Below are 22,488 nucleotides of genomic sequence, written 5' to 3'. Positions count from 1 at the left end.
CTCCTTTCCATTATGCTTCTCTGTCAAGAAAAGGCAATTTATGAATGAAAGCCAAATTTTCCCCAGTGTTTTGTAGATATTTCTGTAGTCAAAAATTTTTAGGTTCCTTCCAACAGTGTCAAAGACAAGAACAGTATTATAATGGTGTCAATGTACACATGTAGAAAATAAAGTGAAATCAAATGACAGTCATTAAAAAATTAGTTTTTTGCAATTCAGTGTGCTTATCTTCAGAAAACTACACCGTATTCTAAAGCCTCAAACTAATAGAAGGCAGCCTCTTGGCAAAGAGGTGTACTTATTTATTTCCCACATGACAGTTAATAACAGTCTTAAAGATATGGGAAAACTGAGAGACTATGGAGACAATATTAGTTAATGTTAAGCTTTGTGTCAGTGTGTGACTGTTTCATAAATCTGAAATGTGGCTGTGATCATACAAAAATTTTGTTGGGCTATGTCACTCACAGGAAATCTCCTAGGGCTGGTCCTCCTTCTAATTGGTAAAGTTTTACTTAGTGTCTTTTTACTTGTGTTTCCTTTCTGCTTCTTTGTTTGGGGGATAAAAAGGTCTGGGGGTGAGGGGAGTGGAGATGATACCTATACCTACAAGATGTTAATTGAATGAAAGAGTGTCTCCAAATCTTCATGTTCCTAGATGTGAAGGTGGGAGTGCAGGCTAATAGGAGGAAGCTTAAATATCATGTCTGTCTGTTTTTTGTTTTTTGGGTTTTTTTTTTTTTTGTCCTTTGTCATTTTAGGGCCTTACCTGCGGCATATGGAAGTTCCCAGGCTAGGGATCAAATCCGAGCTCTAGCTGCCACCTGTGCCACAGCCACAGCCACAGCCACAGCCACACTGGATCCGAACAGCATCTGCAACCTACAGCACAGCTCAGGGCAATGCCAGATCTTTAACCCACTGATCGAGGCCAGGGATCGAACCCTCATTCTCATGAATACTAGTTGGGTTCCTTAACCACTGAGCCACGGTGGGAACTCCTATCATGTCTTTCTTGTTAAGATGTTGTCCTCAAATCATCTAGAATGAATGACGACATATTACACTACATTCACATAATGCTTTGCATTCGAGAAGGTGCTTTCAAAAACATGCTTATCTTTTAAAATAGAGAAAGGAGAGAAGTGGACAGATTAGAATGGTAGTGGATATTGATAGTTTCTTGGCTGTTAAATGTGATACATATTTGTATTAGTATTTAAACTAGCTTGTAGTGTTTTTATTTTTCATTTTGAAGGTCTTCAAATTACAGTAGACGAAATGAAAAATAAAAGATAATAATCCTTTATTTGGCTTCCTTTTAAATATTCAAACTTTATTTGGTCAAACTTAAATGTCTAATATGGCTGTATGTTTTTAATGTGTCAATAAGTTCTGCATGTATATAATTTGAAACTTTTCTAAAAATAAAATAAATAAGGAAAATCCTGTTTCTTAAGACTTTGAGGGAAGGGTTGCTATCACTCTAATTGTAAATTTTACTGACAAGCAACTTTTTGATATTATTATTTCATTAAGCTAAAGAAATAAACAAATATGTTAGGGATTAAGGGCTTAAGGATATTTACTGTCACTTTATTGATTAATTGATTTTTACAGTAGTTTACTGGCTTTTTTTTCTATTTTTAAAGAAAGTTTTACATTTACCTATAATAATTATGAGAGATTTCTTTTTTTAAAAAAGATCGCTCTTCTCACTTTATCATTTAAAATGCTGTACATTTAGAAAGTAATTGTCCTCTATAATATTATTTTAGCCTACTTACTTCCTCTAGCTGTTGGTTAATGTTCTATTTTATCCATTTATTATTTAGGAAGAAATTACTGCCTGTATTTTTATGTTTTGCATGATTTGTGTATGTATTGTAATAAAATCAGTAAAAGTCAGATGTGTTATATATTTGTCTGTACCTTTCTCCCCTTCTCTGAACCTTTATAACACTTTTTGCTTTCCTACTAAAAACAGCTATTTGTGGTTATCTAATAAGCATCAAGGGACATCACTCCACTGAAAATAATAGGGTAGTTTTAACAGAAAGGGGGCAGCCTTGGCAAAGGCATCAAGGATAAAAAATTTCATATTGTGTAATATTGCTTCCACTTCCCCACCGTACTAGGGTAAATAAGGCAAGCTGCTGGGACAGTCAAATCTCACAGGGTTTTGCATTCCTGTAAAGTCTAGGGAGGGTGTTATGGGTTGGCGAACAGCCTTCCACGAGGTCAGTCAGGGTCTCCTTACCTCGTATGGGTCTAATGTGCTAGGATCTCAGACTTCTCTGCTGGATCCTCTGCATCCAGCTGGCACATAGGGACTAAGAAGATATGGAGGATCACATAGGAAGTTTGCATGACAGGCCTGGAAATGGTCAACATGGTTTTTGTCCTTGATTCATTAGCCCTAACTCAGTCATGAGTAAGGGAGGCTGGGAACTATTGTTTAGTTGTGTGATCAGGAGGTAAAGGAACAGGTTTTGTGGAACATGTAGCAGTCTTGCCTAGCCCATGTTAGTAATCCTATCAATGAAGTTTTTCAGCAACTCTGTCACGTCTTCCTTAAACAGAAGCAATTTAAGTTTGGGGCTGCAGGATTTTCAAGCCACGTGCCTGCTCTGCTACCATGCCTAGTCCTTGAATCTTTAGAGCTGACTATAGTGAATTCTGTTGCTGAGAGGTCTTAGATATTATATGGCTCTGGAAGGCTTTAGAGCAGACTGGTTATGGATGAGCATGAAAGAGGGAAAATACACATGCAGTAGCCAAAGGAGGGACACAGATTTACCTGAGTCTGCTGAGGGCACTGTCCAAATGCCAGAATGAGAGTCCTACTGCCATCTTTATAGCTCTCCTCTGAATTCACTTTCTTTTTTTAAATTTTTTTTAATTTAAGTATAGTTGATTTACAATGTTGTATCAATTTCCATGAATTCACTTTCCATTGCCTTTTCCATGACCTGGCTACCACCTCTGGCAGCCAGAGAACTCATGATCAATATGGCCAATATCCATTAATAGAATGAAAACTGAAAACCTGAATAAGAAAATTAATCAGGTTATTGGTTCATGAAGCAAATGCATTAGTGGGTAGTTGAGTGATATCTGAAATAGTTTATAATATTGTGTTTATTCTTATACTGTGAAGAACATTGTGTCTAGCATTGATTTTGATAACTGGGTTATTTGGTTATTGAAAATTACATTCAATTGTATTGATCACCTTTTTAATCTTTGAAACTGACTGTATGTAAATTTGATTTGATGGTTTAAATTTGAATATGTTGTAAAAGGGCCTTAACCCCTTTTACAGAGATTAAAAGAAACCTCATCTGTTAACTTATTTTATTGTTGTTACCATGGAGACCACAGGAGACACAATCTTCATAAATTCATAATGCAAATGAATTAGCCTCCAAGCAATAAATGTTTTTATACATTTATTCACTTCAAGCAATGTTTGATTTGCATTTTGTCAAAAATTAATATGGATTTTTTTTCACTTGCTTAGTTTCATAAATATTCAGCCTAGGCTCATAGGTTATAAACATAAAATTCATTGCAATATTCATTTTATGAGTCTAAGATTATTAATTAGTTCATCATAAAATGTCACAACAAAAAAGCAATTTAATGGTATAAATTGCTTTTATCAGCTACAGATCATTAAAATGTGCAATTATAATGAAAAATCTTATACATAATATCAAGCTTAATATTAATATTCTATTCTAAATTACCTAGCATTCTATAGGATATATATTATCCTATTAAATTTTGGTTTAGTTATTAATAATTATTATTTCAAACTATATACATAAAATGATGATAACCAAAAGTCATGACCGAAAGTAATTTGCTGTTGTCATTTTGGTGTTAGTAATTGTTATGACCAGCAATATTTAGATAGTTCTCTGAACAAACTCTTTGCTCAAATGATATTTCCCCCACTCCCCTCAACATTGTGTCTTTCTCATTGAGAATTTGACCCACTCAGAAATCTCTGTGAGAATTCTGGAGAAATACAGATTTAGCCCAGATGACAGTTATAATTCTATAAATTTATTCATCTTAGCCAAAAATGCCATCTTATGTTTACGTTAATTTAAGAAGAAAAGTGTGTTTACTTTGCTCTTCTGCACAAAGAACATTCAACAAGATTTTGCATATCAGCAAGTTCAGATGCAGCCTCCTTTTGGCTCACCAGCCTTCTAACCATCCATGCTGGAGAATCTACCCCTGCTTCTTCTCTCTCTCTTTTTTTTTTTTTTGCCTTTTTAGGGCTGCATCGTAGGCATATGGAAGTTCCCAGGCCAGGGGTCTAATAAAAGCTGTAGCCACAGAAACAGATCCGGCCACATCTGCAACCTACACCACAGCTCACAGGCAATACAGGATCCTTAACCCACGGAGCAAGGCCAGGGATCGAACCCATGTCCTCATGGATAATAGCCAGGTTCATTACCGCTGAGCCATGATAGGGATTCCTCCTCTACCCCTTGCTAAACTACCCTCCAGACTAAAGATCCTACTGAATAGCTTTTCCCACAACCAGTAATTAGAATGTAGATAGAGTTCCCATTGTGGCTCAGCAGAACCGAGTAGAATCCATGAAGATGAAGGTTCAATCCCTAGCCCCTCTCAGAGGGTTAAGAATCTGGTGTTGCCATAAGCTGTGGTTTAGGTCGCAGACACGGCTTGGATCTGGCATTGCTATGGCTGTGACATAGGCCGGCAGCTGCAACTCTGAATTGATCCCTGGACTGGGAACTTCCATATGCTGCACGTGTGGCCCCACAAAGCAAAAGAAAAAAAAAAATGTAAAGGAGTTCCCACTGTGGTGCAGTGAGTTAAGAATCTGGCTACAGTGGCTCTGGTGGCTGTGAAGGTTTGATTTCTGGCTCAGCGTGCTGGGTTAAAGGATCCAAGTTCAGTTCCTGACCCAGGAACTTCCATATGTTGCCAGTGCAGCCATTAAAGAAAAAAAAAAAAAAAAAAAAAAAAAAGAATGTAAATAGAGATGAATTGGGGGTCACTGGGGCTGTTTTGTCTATACTTCCCCATCAGAAAAGTAGAAAAGCTTTGAAGCCTGCGTTTGTTACCTCAGCTCAGCCATTCACAAATTATAGCAACTTGGGCAAATTACTAAACTTCTCTCTTCTTCATTTTCCTATTAACATAAAATGGAGATAATAAGAGTACTTATTTCATAAGTGGTGTGACAGATTCAATATCAGGGACAACTCCATCTCAGTTGCATGTGAAGAGAAAGCAATATCTGTGACTCCTGGTCATGGCTAGAAATTCATAGATTAAGCAGCAGCCCTTGGGTATCTGTGTATTAACTGCCTCACTATACAGGATAAGTTAGGAAAACTGAGTCAGAACTTTAAAATGGATGCCGGTTTTAGACAGGAGCAAAGAAGAAAAGATCGAAAGGACTGAGGAATTTTTTGAAAGAATACGCATAAATTAAATTGCACAACTTTTTCATGATCACACTAACCCATTTTCTTGGCAAGGTTTACCACGTTGCCCTTTTTTAAAAATATGTATATTTTTTGTTATAGTTGATTGTCCTTTATTTGTTAAACAAATGTTTGTGGATCCCTTATTGTGTCTTAGGGGATGTGTTAGATGTTTGGGACATAACAATCAACAAAAATATATTTCCTACATTCACAGGCCAAATCCAATCCACTGTCTGTTCTTCATAAAGTTTTATTAAAACATACACACATAGATAAGCAGTGGTGTAATTATTTTACTGCATTGTAATAGTATTTTACTACATTGTAATATTGTCTGTGTTTTTGATATTATTTACATCTATTGTATCTGTATTGTGCAAATAGTACATAAGGAAATAAGGCAAACACTACAAATCAAATTTGGGTGGGTTTGGGTTTTGTTTTTGTTTTAAGAGTTGTTCTTGAACATTTATCAGTATACCAGTATGTCACTGTTCATATTATTTTTAGGATTTATCATCCTAAATAAAATGTTAAAGTTATATTACATATTAACATGCAAATATGTTAAAATGTGTGTACCTAGACATAAAAACGAAATAGCATGGTTGGCACTGTGCATTCTCAAAATATGTTAGCTATTAGTATTTCTGAGTTGAATTTATTTCAGTTTTTGCCTCTCTGTTCTTTCCTCCCTTTCTCCTTGAGTTCTAATTATTTTCCTCTTCCCACTTTCCCTTCCCCACCCCCAAATCCAAAGCAGTGGGTGTGGGGAGATATGACGGTAAGTGGAAACCATTCTGGTTCCCTTTTCCTTCCCTTTCACCTCTATTGAGTTGGCTTTAAGACCCATCCCCAGCCAGATCACTGACTATGCACATCTGACCTAACACCGGATGCCCAGCACCAAGCAGTAAGCCTACCTTGTAGCAGCCCTCAAATGATCCCTGCTCTGTAGATTCACCTGAAGGCAGGAAGGGAGAATGTTGCAGAAGCTACACAGGACATATTTGCAGTCTTCCTACTGCTCTCTTATGACCCTTTTGGCTCTAGACATTCAAAGCTACAATTAGGAACTGCTGTTTTTCAACACTGTTGCCCTCCCCAGATCACTGCCAAGATTCACTAGAAGCATTTTAGAAAATGTTCTAGAGAGTATATTTGATTAAATGATCCCAAAGAGCCGTGAACAGCAGCAGACTGTTCTGTAAAGAGGTATGCAATGTGACTTTCTAAGGTTTTCATTTGTTCCCAATTTTGGAAACTCTTCATCTTTGCTTTTCCTCCTCTGTTTTTCTGTGACTAATCAAGAGCTTTCCTATGTAGTGCTTGTTGTCAAGTTGGCTCTGGTTTTGAGAACCAGATATTCATCCTGTTTGTCAGTTTAACGACCTGCTTTAGTTCATTTTACAGTTGGATATCCCTCTGTCCCATGGCCTAATTCAGTTTTCATTAATTTGCATTTTAATGAAGAACTTTGAGATTTTGTTTTACCACGTCTTGGCTGCATTCTATTTTAAATTATAGGTTACCATTTTTCCCTAATTCAAACTACCAGTAACACTTGAATTTTGAGTTGAGTTGCAACTGAGCATATAAAAATACCGATTTTCTATGGGATAACTACCTATAATTATACTTGTAGTTAACAGTCATTTATAGATTCTCAAATTTAGAGACCTATCCAGGGGAGTTTTATGCCTGACTTTTGCCACAATTTCCAGTGATCTTCTTAGTGCTCTTTATGATCAAAATAGTTCAGGGATCTGTAACTGGCTCTTTTATCTATTCCAGTGGGTGTAATTTATCTAAATATGTACATTCTTATCTTCAAATAATTGTAGATAAGAAAATAAAATTCTAAGATAAGGCCTTTCTTTTAATGACCTATTCCCTTAAAAGTTTTTTTTTTAATCAATTAAACAAACACTCTATCTCAAGGTTTTGTTGCCCAAATCATCTTAAATAGACCATCGCTTGGTATTAATCCACCACCTGGGGCAATGTAATCATTGCTCTTGAGGTTAAAGGCAGCCTTCTGCAAGGGTAAGTTTATTGTCTAACCAGCCACTAGTATTGTCCCAGCTGCAAAGCAGATGGTACAGTGAGTGGAGGGCAGCTGTGGGAGTCCACTCGTGAATTCATCTACTTACAGGCCACAACTCCCTCTCTTTGTCTCTCTACCGGGGCCTCAAAAACATTATCTTCCCTCTCTGCCTCCCCAGCCCCAATAGAGATCCAAAATATAAACTGTCTTTTTGTATAATAAAAGATAATGGAATGACATCTACAAGTGCTGAAAAAAATTTCTTTGTGTTTAAGGAGAAGGCCTGGGTTAGGAGCCCCCTAAAGAATAGGTGTTGCCATGTGTTTGAATAGTGGGCCATCTGCTAGGCAGTGGGAACCTGCTGGGTGTAGCTGGCTGCCTGAGATACCAGGGTGTCACAGATTAATACATTATGTGAAATATGTTAACACCATGGTTGAAGGAAATGATGCCCGGTGTGGTAAGTAAGAAGCTGAAATTAAAATAATAGATCCATAACTTGTTTGTTCTGCTTGGTGTGGCTTAATGTGAGATTTAAAGTATATCATATTTGGGAGTATAGTAACCTTTCCATTCACTTGCTTAGTAAAGCTGTAAAACCTGTTACTTCTTTTCTACCAATAAAGTCCAATGACATTAATCTTTCAATGTAAATATCCTCCTCTATAAGACATAATGCAGTCAACCAATACTCTACTCAAAAACGTATCTTCCAAAGATAAGACTATCTCTTTAGTAAAAGATTCTTCTTCCTAATCCAGAATTTTTTAGAGTATTACCAGAATTTAATATTTTCTTTCATGAATGTAGAATACATCCAAAGTGTGTTACTTTGTCTTGACTTCCTGAGTGACATTTCTGTCTCATAGAAGTTCTTGTTCATGTTTTTGAAGGGAGTAGGTGTAGAACCATTTGCAGCCATTATTTAGCTTTTGAAGTATGTCATGTGTTATCTGAGTGATCTGTCTAGTACACTTGCATCTTTCAGACAGGCTAGCAAATTACTAGTAGCTCTCTCCCTCTTGAAATACAATTGACAGAAAATGAAGGAAACACTTTACAACTACTGGGGAAAATCTCACACTTGGATTATAATTTTCCTTTCCAAAGGGAAAAGTCCCATTTAGACATAGAAAATAGGCTAGGAAATATTAACTGAGTTTAGGAGCAACTGGATCTATAATACATTGATAGTTTTGGTAACCCTCAGTGAAATTAGAAATTCATCTGTAATGAAAGTCTTATGTGAGAACAGAGCATGGTTTTCTGTTTTCCTTTGTCAGCTATCTCCAGTTCTCATAGGAATTATGCAGGTAAATTGTAATAATGTGCTAATAGCCCTAGACAACAGAAGCATCACTGGTAATATTGTTGGTTTGTGAATGTTTATTGCAAGTTCCATCTCAAAACTTAAGTCATAGTCATAGCTTTCCTGCTCCCTCTATCTAAAGACACAGGAACTGGGATCATTCCCCTGAGGCTCTGGCAAGTTGAGAAGAGTACTTTGCCCATCTGTTTAACACTTTTCGGGCTCCAGTCTGATCAGTCTGGGCCTCAAGACCCAATCTGTCTGGACTTTCTGGGGGCAGCATCTGGGATGGAGAGAGAGGAGGGGAAAGGAGAAGGGGACAGGTAGCATGGGTCAAGCAGCCACTGTCCATGGGAAGAGTCCATCCACATCCTGGACAGGAGGGAAAGGGAGTTCTTGCAGTCAGGCCAGAGGGGGCACTATTTACTCCAAGTCTACAGAACAGACGCTGGCACATTAGTGACTCCCTTCATCAATTAAAACCCAAATTCCCAAACTAAAGACCTGTTCATCTTTTTTTTTTTTTTTTTTTTTCCGCTTTTTAGGGCCACACTGGAGGCATATAGAAGTTCCCAGGCTAGGGGTTGAATTGGAGCTATAGCCACCAGCCACAGTCACAGCCACATCAATGAGAGATCTGAGTCACGTCTGAGAACTACACCACAGCTCAGGGCAACACCGGATCCTTAGCCAGGGATTGAACCCGCATCCTCATGGATACTAGTTGGGTTTGCTACTGCTGAGCCACAATGGGAACTCCAACCTGCTCATCTTTATAAAGTGCAACAATCTGCCAGTGAATTGTGAGCTTCCTTTTGCAGCATCAGCCTATGATGACAATCAACATTTTAAGATAATTATCATTCATAAGAAGTAAAATAACATGTTAAGGATTTGTTAGCAGCTTCTTTGTTAGGTAATATGACTCTATAGATACTCTAGTTCATCCAGATAAAATGCAAAAACTATGAAAGTTAGATAAACTAAAAATACTTCTAAGAAGAACAAAAAATTAAGATGTTGCATGCATCAATTAAGGAGAACAGAAATCTGATCTGTGTTTGAAGGAGATACCTTTTACAAAAACAGGGGCAGATATAAAAATAGAAATTTGAGCACCAGCTCACAGCTAATTTTATATTATTTGAAGAGAACAAAATGGTACCACAGCATCTATGGTTAAAAAAGAACATATCCTGCCCAAACAGAGAATGGGAAAAAGTGATTTATGAGGTGCTTTTGAAGAAAGCATGCTTTCTGGAAAACAAATGAGAGATGATCAATGAAACAGCTGTAAATGGTGACTATTAAAATTCAGGAACCAGACCCATATAAATTGAAACATTAGCATAAGATGAATAGGTGAGATACCTTAAGGTTGATACTAATCTCAGACTCTTTGTATTCAAATGACCATATCTAAGTAAGACTCAGCCCTTTTATTTTCCCAACATATATAAATTCCGCCAATGGCCTAAACTTATTGTGATTTTGTCTTCATGTGTTTTCAATATATTGAAGAGAAATAATAAAAAAATCTCCAAAAAAAAGCACCCACTAAACGGAGGTCTCTTAGCCCCTTAGAACCTTCAAATCTAGAAACTTTGAGTCATCTGAATTGATGTTCAAGGTTATGGTAATTTTTGTTAATCTGGAGGCTGGATTCTAAGATCAAGGAGGTGACATCTATTGGAACTCACTTCTGGGACAGCACTAGAGCTGTGTCTGTATGATATCAGGTCAGGTGTTTAACATGGGAAATGCAGAGCCCATCCCTGTTTTTTGAGGAGAGCCCTGTGACACATTTCCTGGCAAATTTGACATGTGATCCTTCACCACTTCCCTCATCTCTTATCTTAGCCTTCTCCGCCACCACCAGCCCATTTGGCTACTGGCACAGCATATGTTAACATGATTCTAAAAGCAGCAAAGAATAAGAAGGAAGACAAAGCTGAATAGGAATGGGGACAAAGCTGCTCTTTGCCATAGGGTCTGCCCCTACTCTTGACCTGCCCTTGGCAAGGCTCCTTCTGAAGGAGACTAGCTGGACCAGGGCAGCAGGTGGCTCTGTGCTCCCAGCCCTCTGTCATGTACTAGATGCGAGGAGGCATTCATCCCAGGAGAGGTGTACATTGTTCACTCCGTGGCTTTAAGAGGTCTTTACTCTTCCACATTTCCACTGAGGGGGGATGCTGAGCTCAAATGCCACTGAAACCAGGGAACACACAGCTAGCTATCAGCTGACCCCCACTAGGCTTGCCATGCCCAAGAGTCCAGCATTTATGGTTTTTTTTTTTTTTTTTAAAAAGAATGCTGTATACAAAATGTTTAGCCAAGAAAAATGAGTACTATTTCCTTCTGATTATAAAAAAAAAGGACTAGACTTCAAGTGTGATGTATGCATGCAACGATTAATTTTTCTTAAATGACAGGAAATTTATCCAGATTTTTTCAAGTTATCCAACTTTATTGAATATTAAATATTGCACAAATCAAATTATCTAGATTTAACTTAGTTTTCATTAACCTTTCTGTTTGGAATTTTCATAAAGAAATGAAATTTATTTCATAGTTTATAAATGCATTTTATTAAAATATTCAAAGTTTCTAATAGAAATGGTACCATTTTCTATAAATAAAATAAGTGTACTAAAAATATTTCTATATGTAAGTACTAAAAAATAACAGTGGTGACAGACAATGGTTAAATTAATCTAAAATGTAAGTGTGGTACTCATCCTTTAGTGAGATACTTTGTAAGGTATTTACATACTGCTTTCAATTCATGTGTGTAGGGAGAGATCAGGACTCACTTAAATGCTGAATTTTCAAAAACAAAAATTAAGCAAACGAAAAAGAAGTAAAAGAAAATAAAGATTAAATAAGATTTTACGTATGCAAATTAAGTGAGGTTATTTGGGAATTCCAGAGTCCCTGTTCACAAAAGCCAAAAATCAACCTTTTTCTTCATTAATGTTTGAACCTATGTATTTTTTCTTGAAGTATATGGGGAGAAATCCCACATAATTCTATTTATGGATCCTCAAACAATAGTTAACTTATGACAATTACTAATAATATTGGTATACCTTAGTGTTCAATATCTTTTGTGGAGAGAAGGAAAATTGTATAATAGCTTATTGTGCCATTTAATACCACCAAATTACAATACTTTATTAAGGTTTTGTACATGAAAGAGCTGTAAGTTAATGGGAAGAAGGGGGCTTGTATTTTATGTTCAGTAGATTATGCTGCATACTTTTTAAAGCTTTTTCTTAAAATTCCCTAAGTTATGATCAAGGAAAATAACACACTGAGTTTGTGTTGACAGAGTAAGTGGAGGTCTAGCAATCATTTGAAATTTAATTTTGAAAAGCTTTGTTTAGTTCATTCACACCACATCTCACCGGGGGTAGTTAATAAGTTCTACATTCACCCATTTGCCATTTTAACTGGGTCTATCGTTAAGTATGGTGTGGTATTTATTGTTAAAGAGCAGTGTTCTACCTGGAAATAATATGTGATAAATAGTCAGAAATTCTTAGCCACAGGAAAGTATTGTACAGATGAGAAGCCTTGGAGATTTAAAGCTCCATGAGGCTTGAACTCTCAGGAGACACAGCTGCCTCCACCATCTTTATTTCTTTCTTTCTCTCTCTTCCCTCAGGTTCTTCATTGCTTCCCCCAGGAGAGAAAGAGTTCTGCTTTTCTTCCTGGCATGTGGATAGGTAGGAAAAATCCAACAAGTTTCAAGTTCAATCAGAAAACTATCAAATAGTTGTGAATATGAGTCTCATACATTGTTCTATGGCTGTGTTTTACCAAAGTAGTTCTTGAAAGAAGCAATAGAAAGAGGGATTCAGTGATTACTGGAAAAATTCAGGCTAGACATGCATAGAATTTCAAGGAGGTAATATTTATTACATATTGGAACTGGATGTTGAACAAAGTCTTGAGCTATCTATCTAATAAAAAGGTTTTCTAAAAATATAACTTAAAAACAAAATATAACTTTTATTAAAAATATGATAGTCTGTTTCATGACATAGTAGCAATTTTCCCTCATGCAGAACACTGGATAATGGGTTATGAGTTCAAAAATGTTTTCTGTGGTGCCTATGATTATGTAAGAACGATCTCTGATTTCTCTTTTTCAAAAGCCAGTAAAACATGTCCATGTTCCTAATAAATAGTCTAAGCATAAAGCATTCAGACCCTGATGTACCTACATTCTTTGGCCCACTGTCTGCTGGAATATATGGAACAGTGGGTTTCTCAGACTTTTCCAAGCATAATAGATTCAAAAGGGGGGAAAAAAAAATCTCCTTTTCCCCATAGGCAAGAATATCTTGCATTCCTCAGACTTATATTTATTCTAATCTATTTCCTATTCATCTAGTCCATTCATTTGCCAAAGGCTTATTCTAGTACACCACAAAGTGTGAAATGAATAGATGAATAATGAAATGGAGATAACTAATAATTATACCTAAAATATATACAGTAGAAATTATAAAAGTCAGAGATTTAAAATCCCCTGTGGGATATTCTGTCTTTCTACTCTGGGTCCTAACATAGAGAAAGTTAATATTTTGGAGTTAAGTGGCTCCTTGAGTCATGACTTTTGTTATTTTTTTTAAAGGAAATGGCAAACTGTTAAGATGTCATATGATGGAAGAATCAAGAGAGAATCAGAACTAAAACTAGGGTAGAAAGAAATCCCTGTCACTTAAAGATTGATGCTTTCATTCATCTTCTAATTATTTCAGTCAGAAATGTCTTCCATTATACACTGCCTTCATCATCCCAGTTATCACTGCTCTGGGATTGAACACTGAGTCGCTCCTACCTTTTTTTGCACACAGCAGAATTTCCATATGCTGTGGGCACAGCCATTCATATATTACTATTTTTATTCCTGGTGGCCTTCCAATTACCTATATTCTGCCTCTTGAAAGAGTTCGAGGTGAGCATTGTTCCCAAGGAGTTACCTGGTTCCAGTCTGTTACCTCAGGTAAGTAATGAAATCAGCCATCTAAATACATCTTGATTTTCTTCATGCTAATAAGCTTTGTACCTGGAGAACTATATTAAGTTTGTTCTATGTAAGAATCTGATATTTAAAATTCCTCTAACATAACATCCTATGTTCCAGTATAATAGGCTTTGGTAACTTCTAGTTCATTCTTTCCTGAAGCCCAGCCATGTGGTAGGTGTTTAGATTCATCTATTCATTCACCATCTTGTTTAATCAAGATCTTTAGAGTATATTCTGCAATTCAACAGGAGACTTATAAACTAGTGTTTCTCAGAGTATCTGTGATGAAGGTTGATTTTTTTTTTTTCCGGCTGCACCCACAGCATATGAAAGTTCTGGGGCCAGGGATTAAACCTGCACTACAGCAGTGACCCAAGATGCTGCAGTGACAACGCCAGATTCTTTTTTTTTTATTATTTTTTTATTTTTTTGTCTTTTTGCTATTTCTTTGGGCCGGTCCCGTGGCATATGGAGGTTCCCAGGCTAGGGATCGAATCGGAGCTGTAGCCACTGGCCTATGCCAGAGCCACAGCAACGCGGGATCCTAGCCGCGTCTGCAACCTACACCACAGCTCACGGCAACGCCAGATCGTTAACCCACTGAGCAGGGGCAGGGACCAAACCTACAACCTCATGGTTCTTAGTTGGATTCGTTAACCACTGCGCCACGACGGGAACTCCTGTAGACAATTTTTAAACAATCATAAAACTGAGTAAAAATCAGCCTGCTTTTTGTTATCATCATTCACCATTTAATCATTGACAATTCTAAACAATGTCAGTGATAACATCTTCTCCCTGAAAAAAAAACACTCCTCTCCCCCCAAAAGATCTCCACACATGCAGAACCTACTATGTGCACTTTAATCAGTTGTGTTGCTACACTGTCTCTAGTTTCTCCACACTCTGTGTTATCAAGTGGGACACACTATTTTATTAAGAGTCTGACAATTTCAAAAAAATAATGGAAGACTTAATTCTTAGCTGTTCAGACATTAAATTGCTTTAAAATAGCTGTTTTTAACAATATTTAAACAATAGCGCTGCCATTGCTAATTAATCTTTGGCTTTTGAGATCCACTGTTCACAGTTCTTTTTTCTCCAGTGTTTAGGCTTAATCTATACTTATGTGTCTTAAATTTCTATTGGAAGAGTTTTCTCTTTTTTAAAGTTTCCCAGATTAGACCATGGGGTTCTTCATCCTTCTGAAATCTACACACTGTTGAATCAGTCTTCCAGTTGGTTTAAGTCAACTTCAACATTGTTCCTGCCTCCTAGAATCAGAGAGGGCACAGTCTTAGGTTAGGTTCCCTAGAAGCTCATCTTGCAGTAGGGATTTGGAGTGTTTTATTGAGGAAATGCTTTTTAGAAGAAACCTTTAGGGATGAGAGAGGCAGGAGAGAAAGAGGAAGGAGCTGAATAAGGATGAGATCTCAGTGGTCCAGCCTTGGCCTGACCCACTGGAGAAGAGAATGTGTGCCTGTGCACAGGTGGTCAGGGTGGGTTCTGGGGCAAAAATCACAATGCAGAGTCATCTTGCCTATAATAGACTCTCATTTTCTATTCCCGGGGGGGGGGTATATAACCTCCCAAGCATCCTAGGTAGGGGACTGGAAGAAAAAAGAAGATAGAGAGGTCTGGTTATGGGAGTGGAGTACCAGCAACATCCACTGCAGTCCATCCTGTGCAGTGCACAGGTTCAGGTTCACTGGCTCCCCACATTAAGTTCACTCCATCTAGATATAACTTCTCTCAAATTCTAGCTGGTCACAGTTTCTGGGGAAGCTTGCAAAAGGAAGGTTAGAGGAAGGAGGTAGATTTCTGCTGTGGCAGTTGGTCCCAAAGCTGTAACTGATGCTCATGACCACATTCCTTTACCACCTGTTCTAGATTGCCCTCATCCTTGGCAAGTACTTCTGGTCAAAGTGGTTTGCCTGGTGGGGTGACCTAGACCCACATCACTGAAGGTTCTGGGCTACACTTTACTGTTTCTTATCAGTCTATGGTTGCTATACTTGCCCATTTACAGTTAAATTTGGGGATGGGAAAACCACAGGATGCCTCAGTAGGTCACCTGAGTGCCAAATATATTCCTCCTGCTCCTATTTCATATCAGACTTACCTCCTCATAATGGTCAGGGTCAACTCCAACTGGTGGTGTGGGAACGCCTTTGTGTGCTTGCCTGTCTCCTGGCACAAGGAGCCTTAAGTGACCACATGGCAGCCATAGAAATAAGTTCATTAGATATCTTGTTGCACCACCTATTGGAAACACTCCCCCTTATGTGAACCAGGACTTCTAGACCCACAGGGCCAGAAGTTGTGAGAAATGGGAAGCATGAAGTCCTCAAGTGAGTCATTGGAGATACTAGGGAGCAGTCTATTGCTTCTGTCCCTTGGTTTCCCTGTCCATGTCATCTGTCTGCTTGAGACATAGTGCCCATGGGCTGTGAGTGCTCAGATTTGCAGGTTGCTTCAAAGCTGATTCTCTCATCCCTTAGAATAGCCTTTGTGCTACCAAAATGACCTAATTTTCTTTTCTGCTTTAACTAGCTAGAATTTGCAATTCTATGGCTTGCAACTAAGAACTAGCCGATATACCCTTTATATGTAAAGCTACAATGTGGAAAATTTAAAGATGAATGGAATCTTTTCATCAAGCAGCTTATGTAGCACAGTGGAGAGAAAATAAGTAAATAAATGACCACAGTGTACTGTAGATTCTATGAAGGCAGAAGAGTATTATAGGTAAAAGCAAACCCTTTGAAGACATACTGCCTGAAGTTCAAATCATGGCCCCAACATTGTTAACTTTGTTTCCTTGGACAAGTTACTTAACCTCTCAATACCTTAGTTTTTTAATCTGTAAAATGAGAATAATAATATGACTATCTTGTAATGTTTTGCAAGGGGAGAATCCTAATTTTTTTTCTCACATCCTTTCTCTCCTTTCTGAGCACATGGGTAATCAACTAAAGATTATATTTTCAACCTACCTTAGAACAAACTCAGGGCAGCTAGATCTTTAAGTGTTAACCAGTTGAATGAGAGCAGCAATGTGCACTACCCTGGTTTTACTTGGTTCAAAGGAAGTTCCTTATCCTAAACTTACACTCTTTCTTCCCTATCCTCCCAACTGTTTGAAAATGGTGATTACAAATGGTGAATGGTGATGGTGAAACTTAATGTTGTGGATGGGCCATCCTACTAGCCTTGGTTCATGGATGACTCTGTGGAGCAGAACAGCACATCTACCATCATTGTTGTGTTCTATGGTAAATCAATGTCTGTATTAGTCAGGGTTCTCCAGAGAAACAGAGCCAATAGGATGGATGGATAGATAGATGTAGATGTAGATATAGATACATAAGAAGAGATTTATTAAGAGAATGGACTCACACAATTATGGAGGCTAAAAAATGAACTCGCATTTGCCTATCTGTCACAAAGCAAAGCCAATCTACTGACACCAGGTTGTGGTGAAGGAAAGTACAGTGTTTATTGCAGGTGCCAAACAAGGAGAATGGGAATCTCATGCTCAAAAGACCCAAACTTCCCAACTGCTTTCACAGAAGGGTTTTTAAAGGAAAAATTAGGGGTGAGGATCAGCTCATTGACTTTCTTCTAATTGGTTGGTGGTGAGATAGCATGATGCTATTTCCGGAATTTTAATCATCAACCTTTTAGTTCCAGCCAGTCTGGAGTCTATGTACTTGTGGTCAGCATGTAGTCACCATCCTCCACGTGGATGAGGATCATAGTTTCTGCAGAACAACTCAAAGTTATGTGTCAGATTTTTATGTATATCCCTTTAGGAGAAACTAGGGGTCCTGTGATTCTGAGTTATCACTGAACTGTTTTTTAAACTATCATTGTTTTAAAACTTGCTTGACTGCTTTTCCTTTGTTTCTGCATTTCTCTTATGTCCCTAATTAGTAACTGCTTGAGTCTGCTCTTTGGAACTCAGGGAAGACCTAGAATACTAAAGCTTTTTTCTTTTTCCATTTTTCCCCTCTAATTGGCTTTTTAACAATTTGTTGCTTATTAAATATTTAGCAGGACTTGAGGAGCAGGGCTATGGGATATGAGTGGCTTTCAGACTTTTCTCCCTAAAGTTGAAGAGTTCAAGGTTATCCTGCATGACAATGATTCCCCAAAGAGTTAAGACTCTAAATATGCATAGTATAAAGGACTTGCCACTGAAGGACCATAGAGGGCATCCAAGAAGTACACTACAGAGCACAAATAGTTTTGTGTACTACTACTATCATTATTTATAGGTGAAATAGGTTTTAATTTCATTACGAAAATCCAGTAATAAGTATCAGCAAGTTCCAAAAGTAAAGCCTTTTTCTATAAACAAAAAACAGAGATTCAGAGGGGCTTTTGTAACCAGGAGGGCCCTGCAGGGTACTTGGTTTCCCTGTCTGCAAACTGGAGGACTAATCTTCAGTAATTCATTCCAAATCCAAAGGCCTAAGAATAGGGGTTGGAAGGATGAGAGGTGATGAGAGGACACCCTGGTATAGGTCCAAAGGCCTCAGAACCAGGAGCTCCTATTTCTGAGGACAGGAGAAGACAGACATCCCAGCTCAAGAAGAGACAGCCAGAATTTGCCTTTCCTTCACTTTTTTGATCTATTTGACCCTCAGTGGATTGGATGATGCCCGCTGCCACTGAAGGGGGCAGATTTTCTTTATCCAGGCTATTGATTCAAATGTTAATCTGTTCCAGAAACATTCTCATACACCCAGAAATAATGTTTTACCAGCTATCTGAGCATCCCTTAGCCCAGTCAACACATAAAATTAGCCATCACAATGTTTATTTTTTTTTAAGCCTCTGCATCATTGGGTCTCTTTATCACAGCAACTCCGGCTTTTACCCCCAATACTATAGTTATTTCAAAGATTAGGTATGCATATTTTATAGAGAACTTAGAACAGTACTTGGCTTAGAGTAAGCACTATATACATTTAACTAGTATTAGGTCCATTTTTTTTTCAAGTGAAGACATTGAGGCTTAGATTAAGCAATTGACCTAGGACTTTACTCAAAGTGTCAGAGTTAGTGTTTAAACTCAAAGTGTCTGCTATAGAAAGATAAATGAGTTTCATATTACAAGTATCTTTGTTATTTAAACAAGTTTCACATTTACATTAAAATAACAAGGTCCTAAGGAGTTCCTGCTATGGCACAGTGGGTCAAAGATCTAGTATTGCTGTGGTTCAAATTCTATCCTTGGCCCAGGAACTTCCATTTGCCATGGATGTGGTCAAAAGTAAAATAAAATAACAAGGTCCTAATTGATATTGTCATCCCCGTGAATTTACATTTATTAGGTAACCTTGAAGGTCAGGAGGGGGCCTTTTTATCCCATGCTTCCCTTTTTTCTATTACTAACGCTGAAATGAGCCATCAGGGGAATAGGAAGTAGGTGGTGTTGAGGGTCCAGGGATGTGATCATGAGCAGATTCTAAGTCTCACTGAACAGGTTGTCCGTGGGGTCCACCTGGGGAAGAAGAAAGTGAGGGCAAAAGGACCAAAGGGCTTTGAGGATTAAAAAAAATGGTGAGGAGTTCCCATTGTGGCACAGCGGAAATGGATCCAACTAGGAACCATGAGGTTGTGGGTTCAATCCCTGGCCTTGCTCCATGGGTTAAGGATCTGGTGTTACCATGAGCTATGGTGCAGGTCGCAGATGCAGTTTGGATCCTGTGTTGCTGTGGCTGTGGTGTAGTGCCAGCAACTATAGCTCTGATTTGACCCCTAACCTAGCCTGGGAACCTCCATATGCCATGAGTGCGGCCCTAAAAAGCAAAAAAAAAAAAAAAGGAGCAGGTGAGGCATAAAGAACACTGGGAAAGTTAGAAGAATGAGAATTAGCAGTCACAGCAGGGAATTTTAGACCTAGCACAAAGACTTTGCCTCAGTGGTATGTACATATTTATTTTTTCCTCCATTTTAATAGTCAATGAGCTCTTCCTATTATCTCCTTGAGGGAGGTAATTCTTTTATGTTAACAGCTCATATCATTTCACTATATTCTGCTTACAAAGAATTTAGTCACTTAATGGTTCATTTGCTCAGCTTGACGATTGATTACCTATACAGGTCACTTCTCTAGGCCTGATTGCATATAGATCTAAGGTGACTTTTGATTGACAGCTCTGCTGTCAGTAAGGGGACCTCCAAGATTGCAAGGGTTCGATGGGCGCCTACTATGTGCTTGATGTTTTAAGCATATAATGTTCTTTACTTTTACTAGCTCAAGAGATTTTATTATCCCAGTTTTCAGAGATGAGAAACCCAGTTTAAAGAGGTTATGTAACTTATCCAAGGTCACAGATTTAGCAATTGGAGGAACCAGTGTTCAAGCTCAACCCCTTCTGACTCCAAAGTCTGTTTCCTTCACTTTACTCTGCACATGAGGATGCTGGCATTCAGACAAACTGAATTTCCTCTATAAAATGTGGGTGATAATCCTCATATAAACAGATAAAATGAGATAGTGTTTGTACTTAGCATAGTGCCTGGCACAAAGTAGATGTCAACTGTTCGAAACCCATAAGCATTTTCAGTATGTGACCACTTGGGCTAATTGCCCTATTTGATAGTATTCGAAGAATTGTCAGAGTTCCTGCCGTGGCTCAGTGGAAATGAATCTGACCAGCATCCATGAGGACATGGGTTCAATCCCTGGCCTTGCTCAGTGGGTTGAGGATCTGGCATTGCCATGAGTTGTGGTATAGGTCACAGGTGTGGCTTGTATCCTGTGTGTTGCTGTGGCTGTGGTGTAGGCTGGCAGCTTTAGCTCCAATTGGACCCCTAGCCTGGGAACCTCCATACACTGCAGGTGTGGCCCTAAAAAGACAAAAAGAAAAAAGAAAGAAAGAAAAAAGAGAATTGTCATGTGAAGACAAAAAAAAAAAAAAAAAAAAAAAAATGTGGCAGTTGACTTTCCTTGATTGCTGCAGAAGGTAAACAAAAACAAATGGGTGGAATTTGCAGAACAGCACACTCCAGCAATATTCAGAGAGATCCAGTGGTCAGATGTTTCCTAAGAAAATAAAGGTCACTGAATGTGTCCAAGCTGGGTGGGGACCCCCTGACAAAGGTCGCATGTGACAGCATCCTCTATTGGGCAAGACACCAGACAACGTCTCATCCAGTCTGTGGGCCAAGTTTCTAGTGCTTTTTTGTAGGTTAGGGAGAACAGTTCTATTTCCTCCCCGGGTAATTTCAGGACATCTCAACCTTGAAATTTATATGAATTATGCTTGATTGAAGACGATTTTCTTCTTCAAAAGCCACTTTTTCCATTTGTCTTTCCCTGCACCTTTTGAGAGAGGAACTGGGTTTAGCATCTGCTCCCAGATTTCTGTCCTGTCCTCCAGCTATGAAGAACACCCCCGTTCCCGTGGGGGCGGGAGGCTTGGCTCTCCTTTTAGAAATTCCCTTCTGTGCTGCACTAATCACACCCTCGGTACATTTTACATCTTATTTTTAGGTGCAAAGTATAAAGAATCCTAGCACCAACAGCAGTTTCTGTGGCAACCTGCATCGCCCCCTTACTTGTCCAGCTGTGCAGAATTAAATTCTAAAAGAGGCCATTTTACATCATGTAAAGGAGATCCACAGTGAAGGTGTTTTTTTAAATGCAGGTTTTCTTCTTAGTTAAGTGGGAACCAGCCAGGAATTAGGTTGGGAGGTGGCGGGCGGGGGGTGGGGGGTGAATAAAAGAAGTAGAACCTTTACTTAGAACTAGAACTCTTATAAAGTCCCAGGTGTTCACAGACATGCCCTAGTTGTCCTGATTTTTTTCCTGAAGGGCAATCATTTTTAGATGCAGAAATAGCATTTAGACCAATGAAAACTAGGTTTGAATATTTATATCGGAGGAGTTTGTTGGTAAGTCCTCTATCCTCCTCCTCCACTCATGGGGTCTTCCTGCATAACCTTGCAGGCTAGACTGGATTATAGAGTGACATACTTTTCATGTTTATCTTGAATAGCTCTTTCAAGCTAACTATCCAAGCTTCCAGGAGAGTTTCATCTAACTGTCGCTTCCTGACACAGTTAAAACAGGCAGAGTGCCCCCGGGCCAGGCTGGAAGGTGGGCCTGTAGAAGCTGTGCCTTGAGAATGTGATTCAGGGGACACTGAAAGACCACCCATCCAAAATAATCTCCTCTAAGGTCCATCATGTCCCAGATTATCATAATTACCACTGCCGTGTGTTGTCATTTGCTTCCATCTGATTCTGGGGAATTGCAAATATGGTTCTGGGAGGAATAACATCTTCTAATTATTATTATTATTATTATTCTAATTATTATTCTGCTTGCCCTAGGAAAACATGATGTGGCCCATAATGAAAAATATATTTCTCCTAAAACCATTAGTATAGAGGCCACAGAAAAGAAAAAATAAACATATCCCAAATATAGACTATGCTTAAATATTGAACTACAAGTTTCCTGAAGTTAAATGAGTTTTTAAAGTATGATTCGTTATATGATTATGACCTGTTAAAAGATACCAGTTTGTCAGGAGAGAAGCATTTTTCTGATACTGAATTCTTAAAAGGAACCCTTCTATGTAGGAAACAG

At 38.3% G+C, this 22,488-nt stretch overlaps 1 protein-coding gene across 3 annotated transcripts in view; it reads left to right on the top strand.

The window, feature by feature from the left end:
- The window catches only part of TRIM9 (tripartite motif containing 9), a 210,381-nt gene that overhangs the window by 15,238 nt on the left and 172,655 nt on the right, over positions 1-22,488 (top strand). For all 3 annotated transcript variants that reach the window (XM_084981079.1, XM_084981069.1, XM_084981072.1), the window contains one exon: positions 12,507-12,567. The gene's annotated coding sequence lies outside the window, so the exon portion shown is untranslated. The remainder of the gene's footprint in view (positions 1-12,506; positions 12,568-22,488) is intronic.

The sequence above is a fragment of the Sus scrofa genome, chromosome 1 (genome assembly GCF_054392235.1).
Source record: "Sus scrofa isolate SSC_HxYL_T2T_F1_AM1 chromosome 1, Sscrofa_HxYL_maternal_Yorkshire_Landrace_v2.0, whole genome shotgun sequence".
Classification (NCBI taxonomy): domain Eukaryota; kingdom Metazoa; phylum Chordata; class Mammalia; order Artiodactyla; family Suidae; genus Sus; species Sus scrofa.
Note: the sequence above shows the minus strand (reverse complement) of the source record. Positions and strands in the feature narration are given on the sequence as shown.